Source organism: Pinus tabuliformis, chromosome 5_1 (genome assembly GCF_031772625.1).
Source record: "Pinus tabuliformis cultivar Carrire ecotype Pingquan chromosome 5_1, CPIR1, whole genome shotgun sequence".
NCBI classification, from domain to species: Eukaryota; Viridiplantae; Streptophyta; class Pinopsida; order Pinales; family Pinaceae; genus Pinus; species Pinus tabuliformis.
The window spans coordinates 937118299-937132374 of record NC_142305.1 but is presented as its reverse complement, the minus strand read 5'-3'; the positions used below and the strand labels follow the sequence as shown (position 1 = coordinate 937132374).

Here is a 14076-nt window from a genome sequence, read left to right as displayed (position 1 = left end):
TATCTCATGTTGAACATTGATTGACTAATAGAAGAAGAAGAATTGATTATGGGTTTTCCCCCTTCTGGGGTTTTCCTTGGTCTTTGACCAAAAATCTCTATCTCATTGTGCTTGGTTATCTTCTATTGTGCACTTATTGTTTATTGTTCTATCTATAATTGCTTATCTGTTACTAGGTGGTTGAAATTATAAGAAATTGTTTTAAGTGATTATAACAGCATAGAACACTATGAAAATTAACACAGAAAACTATACCAAGACTTACGGAGTCCCAAAAGCGCAAGACTCACAAGGTATTTTTTTGCTACTGTCTCGCCCACACCACCTAGCTCATCCCGAACCTGAGTGAACTTTGAAAGATATGTGATGATGGGCTCTCCTTTGCTCATCCGGATACTTCTTAGCTTCTTTTTGAGAGCAAGCTTCCTGGCATCATTGGAACCTTGATACAAATCTAAGATGGCTTTAAACATCGCATATGTTGTCTTCTTCTCATGGAGATGAGGGATGATATGATCTTTGATCCCCTCAAGACTGATTCCCCTCGCCTTGATGTCATTCTTGTTATGTTGGGCCAATTGTTGGGCATCTATAGGTGGCACTATTTGCTGCTTCACAAACTCTATCACCCCACTATCTTCCAACACCACTAATATTCACTCCTTCCATGTGTAGAAATTTGAAGTTTCCTCTAAATTGTGATTTAACCTTAGTCCTTGGAATGCCATATTGTTATCCAAAGAACAGCTCTGCTCTTCAAACTCTAGCACAAGCATTCTGCTTGATCTACGCTCTTCACTAACTGGTCAATCTGGTGCTAGTCTTTATATTGTTCTCTTCTCTGATACCATGTTAAATTTCCAAGAAACTCTACAACTACTTAGATGAATAAATGAAAAATGAAACTAGTTTACTTTCACCAAGACACAGAGTTTCTTAACAATTCATATGCAGTGGAATAAAAACACAGAGATAAAAACACATCACACAAATATTAACACACTTGTATTCTAAGGAAACCCAATAGGGAAAACCTGCTTGCTTGATGTGGCTATTTTATTGATTGTCCTTGGAGCAATTGAATCTATTACAAAGCAATTTGTAATGAGAAAGCATTCTACTTCTCACACTAAACTCAATTGATACAATTTATCTTGGCCTTCCTTGATCACTACTTAATCTTGGTTCCTACACACAATTGATCCTCTGCTACCTCCTTGACTTGCTCTTCAAAACCTGTTGTCTTGCTTCAATTATGCTCCTCCTTCCTCGCGCACTTGGCCTCCTTATTCCTTGTGTCCATCTCCTATTTCCTAGCACACTTCTGGCCCTATTTCTTAGCGCACTTTTGTCCCTATTTCTTAGCGCAATCGAGCTCCTCTTTTTTAGGACCCCAGCTCCACACAACCTACGCACACCAATTCCCCTTAATTCTAGCGCACTTGTGCTCCTATTCTTTAGGACACAATTCTTGCGCTCCATAATCAAGGCTCACTCTCACACTAACTCGTGAGCTTGCTTTGTCTTACAACCTTGTGCACAGAACAGTTGTCTAATCCTTGTGCCTTCGTCCTTCATTTATAGTTTCGATCCATGTTAAATTGGACTAGTTTAAATTTAGAACTTGAGTTGTTGATTGGAAAGTTAACTGAGAGTGTTACTCGCTCTCCTTCCAATCATCACTAGATTTGTTAACTCATGCTTTCTCTAATCAACACGAGATCTAACTTGCTCTTCCTACAATCAAGAATGATGACTAACTCGTTCTTGCTGAACTGCTAATCGCCACCTTATTCTATAGTCAAATTGATGAAGACTCCTATATAACTAAAGCTATTAACTTGATGATTATTCCAATAAACTAGAAATAAGTCATCCTAACGGAAGTCTAACTTATCAGGACAACTCGAGGTCTTCACTGGCTAAGGCACAAGCCAGAAGACCTTGCTTGCTACATTTTCAACAATAATATTGCTATTATAATGTGTGTTCATGTGTTTAATTGTTGTTGTTACACTTAATAAATATTTTGCATGTATAATTTTGTAGTTTATGTCATTGTGCATGAGATTGCATATCATTTGGCCTCCATAATTGTATATATGTAATGCATAATAGGTTTATGGTATCAGAGTAGTTTATGGGTGAATGTCAGCTTGTGGTACAGCTGAAATACAAATTACCTATGCTATCAAAGTAAGTTATGAGCGAGGTTGAAAAGAATTTTGGAAAATACAATATGTACCCAAAATATTACAAACATGGCCCAGACGTGGGTTCCGGGAACATTACATTAGTAGACCTACCTAATCCCCCACTATATGAATGATTGAGCACATTACAAAATCATCAAATTCCCTTTGGGTTTCAAAAAACTCTTTTTTCCCAGGAATATTTTAGAATGATAAGGGTATTATTTTGTGACGTTGTTGAAGTAAGGATTGTAGAAAATCCAAGAAATTTTGATCTGCTAATATGAGCAATCTGAAATATAATTTCTTCTCATATAAACACAAAATTTCTCTGCTAAATGCGGGGAAATAGGAACAAGAAAAAAAGAGCACAATCACACAATTCAAAAACACAGAATTGTCTAGGGAGCCCAACAGAGAAAACCCTCTGCTTGATGAGAATTTTATTGATAGCAAAAATTGAGCAATTGATCTCTTACAAAATACAACTATTTCAATCTGAAAGACACTTGTCTTTCCTATTTGATCTAAGCTTGAAACGTTTGTAAGGTTGTTGATCTACGTTGCCCTCTACCAACCTGTGCACAAGCTTCTCTTGCACACTCTTCCTCTCACAAGCTCCACGCACAAACTCGTGCTCACTAAAACAACAAATAGCTTGTGCCTTCATTCCTCCTTTTAAAAGCAATTTGAATGGTTAAAATTAGTGAGTTTTCTAATTAAGGAATGATTTTGTGATTAATTGAGTTAGCATTAGTTAACTACTCATGCAACTCATCCTATTTCAAGTCAACCACTTGAATGTAATGACCCACTTATAGTAAATTAAAGTTTATGAAATCAAATAAAGTTAATTAATTATAAATTAAATCATTAAAATAAATAAATAAACTTTATTTCAAATTAAGATATTCAAATAAAATAAAATCAGATTTTGTTTATAAAAATCAACATGTATCATACTTTGGACACAGTGATGGAGGATGTCGGTAAATGAAAACTTATAAGAAGGAAAGGACGGTTGGAGGCAGGGGGAGAAAAACAGGAGAAACGCTTATACACAGAGTTTGTTTATCATCAGGAACAGTTGGGCCTTGCTTGTTCTGAGGTTTCTGGGCACGGTGGAACAGTCTGCTTCAACTGAGAAGTTTACTGTACTAAGTAGTGAGGTTCTGCTCAGTTTGTCTGGGTGGTTTCGGTCTTTTGGTAACCGAAGCAGGAGTAGTTTGAGGCATCATCGACCGTAGGATTAAAGGTAAGTACTTTCATTGGTTTTGTCAATTAAATTTATAAAATTCAGTCATTTTTATCACGGGATTATGATGTGTAATTTTAGAAGCCTTTACTGTCTCTGCAAAAGCTGTAATATTCTGTTCATAGGGAATAGTTGTTTAAATTATTCACAGTTCTTACATTGAAACTCAATCACTTGTGTTTTTCCTCAATCGATTCACACTAGAAAATCAAGAACTCGACTTTCAATTTCAACACATCAATTAACTGCATCCTAACTCGTCCTAACTTTTAGGGATTGATTCCTAAATTATAGGAACTCGTCTTAATTTATAGGGAATCTCCTAATTTTTAGGAACTCAATTCATGCACAAGGAACATGTTTTGGCTCCTATGATTAAGGCACAAATCAAGGAACCCTTTTCTCATATTTTCAACACTCCCTCTTAGCGAGGAAGGTGTTCCTGGAAGAACCTTGTCCACCTAGATCTGTCTTCAACTCTACCATGTTTTCCGCCACTGCAGCTACTCCCTCTGAACTAGAACGATTCCCTGCTTTCTTCAGCGAAACCTACTTTGAAGACCTATTCTTTCCCACCATGCTCTATGAATCCACCACTTTAGTCATAAGGGACATGTATCCTGTGTACCTGTTTGTCTGCTTCTTGATGTTGGGAGACTCAATTCTCTTTTGATCTCCCTTAACCAAATCCTCTGTCCACTTGGCTCGAACTTTCCTATACTGGAAGTCTCTGACTAAGTGGCTTCCTCCACTCACCTTGGGCTATGGTCCTCATCATCATCATCCTGCTGATCAGCCCAACTGGGAATTAGCTTAAACTAAAACTGAGATACTCGTTGAGGCTCCATCTTGAGAGATATATCCTGCTCTTGCTCAACCACCACTTCTCTAATCTGAGTACTCCCTGCCTTACTGCTCAAGGCTAAAACTGTCTCCACCTGCAACTTGTAGAGATTCTTCACCCTCACAACTATTTGCTTCTTACATCCAAAAGCTAAGTGCTGGAGGTACGCCTTACCTCTGCTAAAGATGATATCATATCCCTTGTCCTCAAGGGTAGCTACCGAAACAAGATTTTGCCTCAATCCTGGAAGATAGAGAACATCTATGAGATGAAGAGGATTACCTAACTCCCTTTGAAAGTTGACAGCACCAACTCCTCTAGATACCACCATCTCCTAGCTCAATCTCAAACTGCATGTCCTTCTCCTTCAAGTGGCTAAAACTCTTTTTGTTCCCGGTCATGTGGAAGGAAGCACCTCAATCAATATACCAAACACTGCTATCTATTGAGCTTGCCATGCAAGCAATCAATGAGAAATCTTTCTCGAACTAGGCAGAAAAGTCATCTACCTTCGTTGATGTAGCAGCATGATCCTTCCCAACCCCCTTCTTCTTACGAGGACACTTAAAAGCACAGTGTCAAATCTCATGGCAATGAAAGCATTTGATCTTGCTTAGATCCTTCTTCTTGCCCTCCTGATTGGACTCGGCCTCTCCTTGGCCCTTCTTGCCCTTGGCCTTGCTACTCTTGCTTGTCAGGGCACAGTTCTCCCCGTCCTCTATCATAACTAATCTCCCTTCTATGGTTCCTCTTCGGATCTCTTCTTGTATGTATTCAGTCCAAAACCTTTCCCAATTTGGGAAGTTCTCTCTCCCACTAATAGCATCTTGGAACCCTTTCCACTACTTGTGAAGTCCAAGTAAGGAAAAACTCAAAAGATTATGATCAGATACAACCATGCCCACCCCACCTAGTTCATCTCGTACCTGAGTGATCCTTGTCAAATATGGGACGATGGGCTCATCCTTGCTCATCCAGATATGCCTCAACTTCTCCTTAAGAGAAAGCTTCCTGGTATCACTAGTACTTTGATACAACTTCAAGATTGTATCGTACATCTCAAACGATGTCTTCTTCTCATGGGCATGGAGCACTATATGATCTTTTACCCCTTCTAGATGTTAGTTTTTGTAGCATCGGATGTGTTCTAGCCACGAAATTTGGTGGAGAGGCTAGAATACATGTATTCTCCAAAACCCAGAAATCATTTCTAGAAATTCCACCTAGAGATGACTTAATTAAAATAATTAATCGTTTTTAATGTTTCCTAAGTCTAACTTAGGAAATCTGATTAATTAAAGGGTGTTAATTAAGCCATGGTGAGAATCTTCTAAAAGAAGTCATGGATCGAATTCTAGTTAGTCTTAGCCATCGATTATGTTTTAATCTTAGTCGTTGGTGTCTCAACGAGAAATTATAAGACGAAATTCGATGGGCGTTGGAGAACACACTTGAGCCACCAGTAGTTCGATTTCACTACAGATCAAACTCCAGAGTAGCAGCACTGAGTTGCCGGAGAGAGAGCTAGTGATCTCGAAGCAATGAGAGAGGGGTAGGGATAGTAGGGTCGGAGGAAGATTTTCCTGTTTCGGTGAGTGCATTGGAGAGAGGCACTGAATGCCACAGAGAGGCAGCACAGAGCCACACAGAGGTAGCGCAGTGCTTCAGAGCGAATTTTGTATTTTGTTGGGGAGAAGCAATGATTCAGTGCTAGAAGCCAGAGTGGGATCCTAGAGGCCAAGAGAGTCCATTTTCCAGACAACAGCTGATCAGATAGTGAGAGAGAAGCAGTTCCGAGTTGTGGGACGCGGTACTGCGTAGGCTGACGCAGGGACTACGCAGAGGCAGCAGAGAGCAACTCATATTGAGCAAAGGTTAGTGTCAGATCACCAGTGGGAGTGAGATTTTTCTCACTAGACTTTTTGTCAGTCATTTCTCTGTATGGATTGCTAGATTTGAGCATCCATAGTTTTGTACTCAGATTTACTACTACATAATATAAAACCCTCAATTGTTGCACCGGTTTTCCCGAGTTGGGTTTTTCCGGGGACTTAGTCCAAAAATAATTGTGTATTTGTGTGTGTGTGCATCTATTCTTCCAGTGTTTTATTTCTTCCGCAATATTTATTTTGTGAAGGTTGCAGTGTATTAGTTTCGATATTTACCGTAGAACACAGTAAATAATTTGTTCAGTTTATTTAACAAATAGAAGAAACTTAATCAGTTGTTGCAGTAGGATTCGGGGTTAGCCGAATTTTCACACTAGAATGATCCTCCTTGCCTTGATATCATTCTTATTATGTTAGGCCAATTGTTGGGGGCCTTGAGGTGGTGTTATCACCTACTTGATGTACTCTCTCACCCCATTCTCTTCTTGCACTATCGTGATCCTCCCTTTCCATGAAACAAAGTTTGATGCTCCCTCTAAACAGTGATCTGCTCTCAACCCTTGGTAAGCCATCCTGCTTCCCCTGGGAGCTCTCTAAACCCTACCCACTAACAGTGCGTAATCCTTCACAAAACACTGTACTTAAGGCTTGGTGATTGCCCACTTCACTGCTCCTTTAGTCCTTCAAAGTCTGCAAACTCTTGGGCTTCAATATTTCTGCCACTGCTAGCACTCTTGTTGTCCTTCACAATATCTGCTCCCTGGCCACAATTAGGCACCTACTAACAACCCTCCACCTGTACTTAATATGCCACCAAAATTGCCCCAAATCTGGACTCAAACACTTAGCAAAATCATCAACCTTGGAAGAATACAAACATATCTTTGGTCTAGACGATTACTTCTGTCCCGAAATCAACTCAGCCTGTGCATCTAAGTCTGAATTTCCAGCCCTCTGGTTAGGGTTAGTGACTGTCCATGTCAGCTCCCTAAACCTGGTCCAAAAACTCCCTAAACAAAATTGTGGTCCTCCTCCTTCTTCAAGCCTCCTCCATGTGTTGGTCTTTAGGACTGTTCTAGCCACCTGTTAGGCCTTTTGGCCTCTCCAAAACTGAAGCTACAGGGCTCGGCCCTCCTTCCAGAATACATAGAAAATTGCGCCCTAATCCTCAAAGGATTTAGCTCCCCAATCATGCACAAAAAACTACCTTTAGACCTCAGCAACCATCTACCCTAACTCGGCCCTCCAAAGACACAGGAAGACTAGCAAACTCGACCTCCTTTCATTTCAAAAAAGCTCCTAAGGGACTGCGGCTATCTCAGAGATGTTCTTCCTCTATGACATCTTGCTCTTGTGGTGATCTTAAATATGTTTCAAGATCTCTGATACCATGTAGGAAATCCACGAAATTTTGATATGCTTATATGAGCAGTCTGAAATATAATTTCTTCTCATATAAACACAAAATTTCTCTACTAGATGCAGCAGAATAGGAATAGAAATAAAAACACAGTCACACAATTCAAAAACACAGAATTGTCTAGGGAACCCAACAGGGAAAACCCTCTACTTGATGAGAATTTTATTGATAGCAAAAACTGAGCAATTGGTCTCTTACAAAATACAACTATTTCAATCTAAAAGACACATTTGTCTTTCTTGCTTGATCTAAGCTTGAAACTTTTGCGACTGTTGATATTTGTTGCCCTCTACCAACCTGTGCACAAGCTTCTTTTGCAAACTCTTCCTCTCACAAGCTCCACGCACAAACTTGTGCTCACTATTGCTTGGTCTCACCAACTCGTGCTCACCAAAACAACGAATAGCTTGTGCCTTCATTCCTCCTTTTAAAGGCAATTCGAATGGTTAAAACTAGTGCGTTTTCTAATTAAGGAATGATTTTGTGATTGATTGAGTTAGCATTAGTTAACTGCTCATGCAACTCGTCCTATTTCAAGTCAACCACTTGGAACTCAAACACTTATGTTTTTCCTCAATCAACTCACACAAGAAAATCAAAAACACAACTTTCAATTTCAACACAGCAGTTAATTACATCCTAACTTGTCCTAATTTTTAGAGACTAATTCCTAAATTATAGGAACTCATCCTAATTTATAGGGAATCTCCTATTTTTTGGGAACTCGGGTCTTACACAAGAAGGAACACATTCTGACTCCTATGATTAAGGCACAAATCAAGGAACCCTTTTCTTGCTAATATTTTCAAAAAGGGTGTTTGATCTTTCCATTGTGATAATGAGAAGGATAAATAGAGTTGTGGGAAAAGTAGAAACTCTGGGAAGCCCCACCAATCTTACAGCTACGTGTCAAAGACTGTATTAAAAACCTTGTCAAAGATTATTACGATTGTATGATATGCGTTCAAAATTATTGATCCTTCATTGGATGAACCTTCAGTGAACAATATAAAGCTAAAGTCAAAGTAGGCCCCACTGCTGTTCTTCCATATTTATATCGATACTCGTAATGATTTCACACAGTTGCATTGTGAAGAGGCCTTGACTGCGAAAGAGACAAAAGTTTAAAAGGTTCTTTTTTCTTTGAGCTTTCTAGTAGCTTAAGTTAATCATTTTGTATTGAGCTCCTAAAGTGTTAGTTTTAGGTATGTTCTATGCTAGAGCAATTTATTTCAATTTTCATAGCTAGCTCAAAATCTTTTCCAGATTAGCAATCACATCAGCATTAAAGTAAACTGCAGATAGAACATAAATATAAATCGCAAAAGACAAGCCAAGAAAAGAGGACACAAGATGTGGCGCTAGCCAGGGACAAACCCCAATGTGGGGAAACCCTTGATCAATTATTCTTATATGTTCTTCAATAGTTCAGCATAGAGAGATAGTACATATACATCAGAAGTCAATACTTTGACTTGACAAGAAAGAGATCAAACATTAGAGATCTTCACCATGGAGATAACACAATGCGGCAGATGATAGACCTAGAGCAGCTCAACCAATTGTCCAGAATACTGAAGCTTTCCTTCTATAATGCTCTTCCTCCTTTGTTGCTTCACTAATCATGTCAAGTTTGCCCATCTAGCAACTTGTGTAAACTGAAAGGACTAAAGCATTTCATAGCAGACCTGGACACTGAATAGAGCACAAACACTGTGAGCTACAGCGTTCTAAATCAACCCCACAATCCATCTATTGACTGCATCTTGCCTGCCTTATAGGGCTTGAACGCAGCACTTAAGGAGGCCTCCAACTGCTGGCTATGGCCTGCGGCCTAGCCCAGCAGTTGACTGTAACCTTGTCCCTTTATACAGTGATCCAATCAACCTTCAAGCAGCAGCCTCATAGCTCCTCCTCATTGGATACTTTTGCCCAGTATATCATACCCAAACATGGCCCTGTTGTCACCTACAGCAACAACAACTAGGTGATTGTGTAAGGCTTCTTTCTGGACAGCAACCAACTGTTAGTGTTGCCTATGACCATCCTCCTAAAGTTGTGAATCATCCTCTAGCTGTGAAACAACAAGTAAGGGCTTCCTAGAACAATGATCCTCAATTGCGGATTGAGGCCTTTAATGATAGCCTATTTTAGGACACCTTATTACAGTGAACAAGGGCTTCTTTATCACCCTTCACTACGTATTAAGGTCACCTCTTCTTGACAGTGTTTAGGGCTTATGACTGTGCATTGAAATAGCAGTTAGGGCATCTCCCTTTAGCCCTGTGTTTAGATTTCTTCCTAACTGTTTGAGGGCTTCCTTATGACAGCGTAATACATCTCCGTTTTGCCTGTGGCCAGATCTCCTTGCTGCACTTCCACGTATAGGACTCTTCTCCTAAAGTCTTCATTATGACAGCGTATGAGAACCTTTAAGGATTGCGGATTAGGAGCTCCATAAACACCAGATCAAGGTTCTCTTCTTGATGCTTTTGAGGGTCTCTTGAGATAGCAAATTAGGGTCCCTTCATTACCTGCGGCTAGGGCATTTGGGACAGCATATGAGGGCTATACCTTCAGCTGTGTGAATGCCTCTTTTACTGCGACTAGGGCTCCCTCTAGGATTCCTTAGATTTGCATTGAAGCTCCCTTAGACTAGGGAGCCTTTCCTTGGCTGCGTTGAGGGCTTACACTTCACTGCCCTTCTTGACTGCGGCTAGGGCACATCCAAGGCTTCTCCATTAAGGCTGCGTAGAAGGCATCTCCTCTAGACCTCCCCTTCCACCAAAAACCCAAACAAGTGGAGAGTGAGATCACAAGAGATGATTTTTAAATGACTTGAAGTCCACCTCTATTTATACTAAAACGTTGAGCACAAGTGGGGTTTATTTGGTTGTTGGCAGACCTTGACGAATTGTCCCATAACACTAATAAATTCATATCTCCATGAATATTTATCGGAATCAGATGATCTTTAGATCAATCCTACATCTCTCGATCAGAGGGATCCAAGAAAAATATCAGTTGTCATTGATAAGATGACCCACATGGAGTTTGGCCCTAGTTTCCAATTTCAACATAAAGCCTAGGACTTCTGTTACTGGCTTTCCTGGATTATTGAGTTTTTCAATTGTCATTAGTTGCTCTAAGAAGATACTATCGGTACATTATATTTGTAGCATGTGCTCTTTTACCAAGGGCATATTAGGATGAGTCATTTTAAGTCCTTGAGAACTTGTCAGTGACCCATGGATAATAGGACCATAAGGTCTTAGGAAAGACTTAAGATGGTATATGATTTCAATGTACCTAACGGCCAGTGTGTTGATTTGGGGTGGCATCAGATGTGCTCCAGCCACGAAATTTGGTGGAGAGGTTGGAGCACATGAGATTTCCAATACCCAGAAAGGGTTTGGGCAGATTCTAAACAGTCCAGCAGATATTAAAATAATTAATATTTTTAATGGAGTCCCTATGTCTAAACTTAGGGAAATTAAATGGATTAATATGAAACTGTGTTAGAATGGTCCAAAAGGCATGGATCAAGCCAGATCTAATCTTAGCCGTCGATTATGGACTTAATCTCGGTCGTTGATATGTCAACGAGAAAAATATAAGAGGAGGCTTGAGGGTCACTTGGAGAATACACCAGAGTGATCAGTGATTTTATTTTCTAGAGCGGGGTTTGCTAAGAGAGATAGAATCAGTAATCAAGAGTTGCAGCTAAGGGGCATTGAATACTGAGAGACAGAGAGGCAGAGATAGTGTCGGGAGAGCAGCGCAGTAGCCGGGGAGAGTGACGCAAAGCCAGCCAGGGCTCACGCAGAGGCAGCCAGGAGCTGCGCGGAGCTTCAGAGAAGCCAGCATTGCTGACTGAGAGGACCAAAAGGCCGATGCAAGGCCTCCTAAGGTTGGCGCAGAGCCATCCGGGGTGACGCAGGGCCAGCGCTGGGTAGAGAGGGGCTGACACAGTCCAGAGAGAGGGTGACACTAGGGTTTTTGGGTCAGATTGGCGCTGAGTAGCTGCCGGAAGGATTATCTGGGGTTTCAACCAGGAGATTTGTCAGAAACTAAGAGGTATTACTACCAAGGAAATTCTATGTTGGGTAGGCCAGTTTCGGCACCCAAATTGTACTCTGGTATTGCTTAATAAGAAAACTCTCAGATAGTTGCATCAGTTTTGCCACATTGGGTTTTTCAGGGACATTGGTCCAAAAATAATGGTGTCACATGGTGTGATTGTTTCTGTTTCCTTTAGTTGTTGATTTGTAATATGTTGAGCATGCACTAGTGTTTATTTTCAGTATTTACATTGTAAATAACTTGTTAAGTAAAATAACAAATAGGTAGAAATAAATCAAATAAAGTGCATGGAGGGTTTCTAACTAAGTAAACTTAGAAATTTCAACACCGTGCAGCTATGATACCATAAAAATTCCAAATTTAAAATGTGTGGAATTTCTGGCCTCACCCTAAACTTCAAACTTTCCTTTGTATAAGTAAAAAGAGATATCACACTTCATTCCACATTGCATATGAAGAGAAATTGAAATCTTAAAAATAAAGTTCCTTATCGTTAACTGAAAGATCACGATCTGCCAGCCAAAGATTCCCTATAATTCCACTTATATTAATCAAATAAATGGAGCTAGTCGAGACTTGTCCCAAATACAAATCACAAATCAGGGCCATGGATTTAACCCTGCAGAATATTGGCAACAATTGCAGAATGTACTTTGACGAACACTGAGCAGAATTGTGGGTCTTTATTACTACGAAGGGCTAAAACACTTGAAAAGCAAAAACCCCAGAGCTCACGAGTGAGCCGGATCATTCATTCATGATAATGGACAATAAAAATATTTATCATAGATAAGCTTTTGGCCATTCTGTCTCTAATACCTCATTTACAATAGTCTGAAAGATGAGATAAATGCAATCAAAATGGTGGTGGGTTTCTATAGAATAAAATGCAAAACCTCGATATGGTTCGAAAGAGCTCAGCAAAGAAGACTTCGGAAATCAAAACGAAACCCGCTCAAGATACGACTTGGAAGTCTTGCATCATGTCTAGTATGAATTAATAGACTGGGAATAAGTGGAAAGTTGGGAGAAAAAAAGTGAATACTGTAAACAGGATAGCTTTGTGAACCTCAAATGTCTTTACTTGGCAGTTCTTGGAAATTCTAAAGTGCAGATCTCCGACCGCGCCAACGAACAAAGCTCCCTTCCAGGTTCGATCTGCTTGGTTGGGAGTCTGCCTTCATCAATGAAAAGACAATGTCAGCTCCCTTCCAGGTTCGATCTGCTTGGTTGGGAGTCTGCCTTCATCAATGAAAAGACAATGTCTTAGGAGGGTTTTCGGGCATATTTTCCACTCTAATATGTCCAATAAGAATTTTTCGAAATCACAAGTTTGATCAATTTTCCTAATTTTCCTGGGATTCGGACATGAGCAACAAATGGAAGTCGCAGTCACGCACCCCTTTCGAGCGACCAGTTAATTCGCAGACATCCGGAGAGCTGTAATATAGGATTAATATATTGTCGAAGAGACAAGGGATGCAGACACGAGAACCGTCGAGTAAATGAAGGACAGTGAGAATCGTGTAGCCCACCCCATCTGTTTCTGTTATTTTGTGTTCAATCTCATTCACCCTTCTGACTTGACTGAACTGCATTAAAAAGATGCATGCAGCAGAACCAAAGCATTTATAGGCCCGGCGAGTAGTCCACCGTTCTGGATGGCGACTCGCGGGCGGGACCTTTCACAACATCAAAGCTTCATTTCATTCAATGATTAAATGACACGGGATGCAGGGGACACTGCCCCACTGCCACTGGCTATAAGTCAATATTGCGGAGGAACAGCCGAGTTCGAAACTCGTCACCATTAACATTTCTCCCATGTGAAATAGAGCAGTGGGTAGATAGGAGTCGCGGACTCCCGGTCCCACTCCCACTCCACGTGCGTGTCATCGGAAGCATTGTAACTGCGCCGATAAAAAAATGGTATAGGTATTGACTTTGCGAACACCCTAGGGAGTACCTAGCTTTGCCTCTCAACCCCAATCATTCTAATTAACAAAATATCACAAGAGGGGCCTATTGCCAACTCACTACTCACACGGGAAACGCTCAGCGGAACCAAGGCTTAAAGAGCAAGGAAATTTCAGATTTTGTGGAAACAAATCATTTGGGTCAAGTCAAAATTGTTTCAACAAACAAAATAAGAAGGTGGATTTGGGTAAATGCAAAGCAATATGAGGGCATTTTAAGGTGTAGGATTGCTCACCTTAAATGGGGACAAATGAAAAGAAAACCGATCAAAATCAAGAAAAAGAAAATAAATAAGATAAACAAAAATAAGGAGTAATCAATCATTTACAGTCCCACATCTACACCTCTTACTTGGTCATCAGATCTATATGTCCAAGAACTGATGAAGGTCAAAACAAGGTTGGAGATTGTGGAAG

The 14076-nt window shown here is 40.2% G+C and overlaps 1 protein-coding gene across 5 annotated transcripts in view; it reads right to left on the bottom strand.

The window, feature by feature from the left end:
• The window catches only part of LOC149167864 (protein IQ-DOMAIN 5-like), a 165380-nt gene extending 151977 nt beyond the window's left edge, over window positions 1–13403 (bottom strand). The window contains exons 1-2 of one of the 5 annotated variants that reach the window (XM_089433209.1): window positions 13084–13403; window positions 12753–12925 (exon numbers count right to left, since the gene is read on the bottom strand). The gene's annotated coding sequence lies outside the window, so the exon portion shown is untranslated. The other 4 variants (XM_089433208.1, XM_089433212.1, XM_089433210.1 and 1 more) reach the window with 4 other exon arrangements.
• Window positions 13404–14076: the final 673 nt, after the last annotated feature.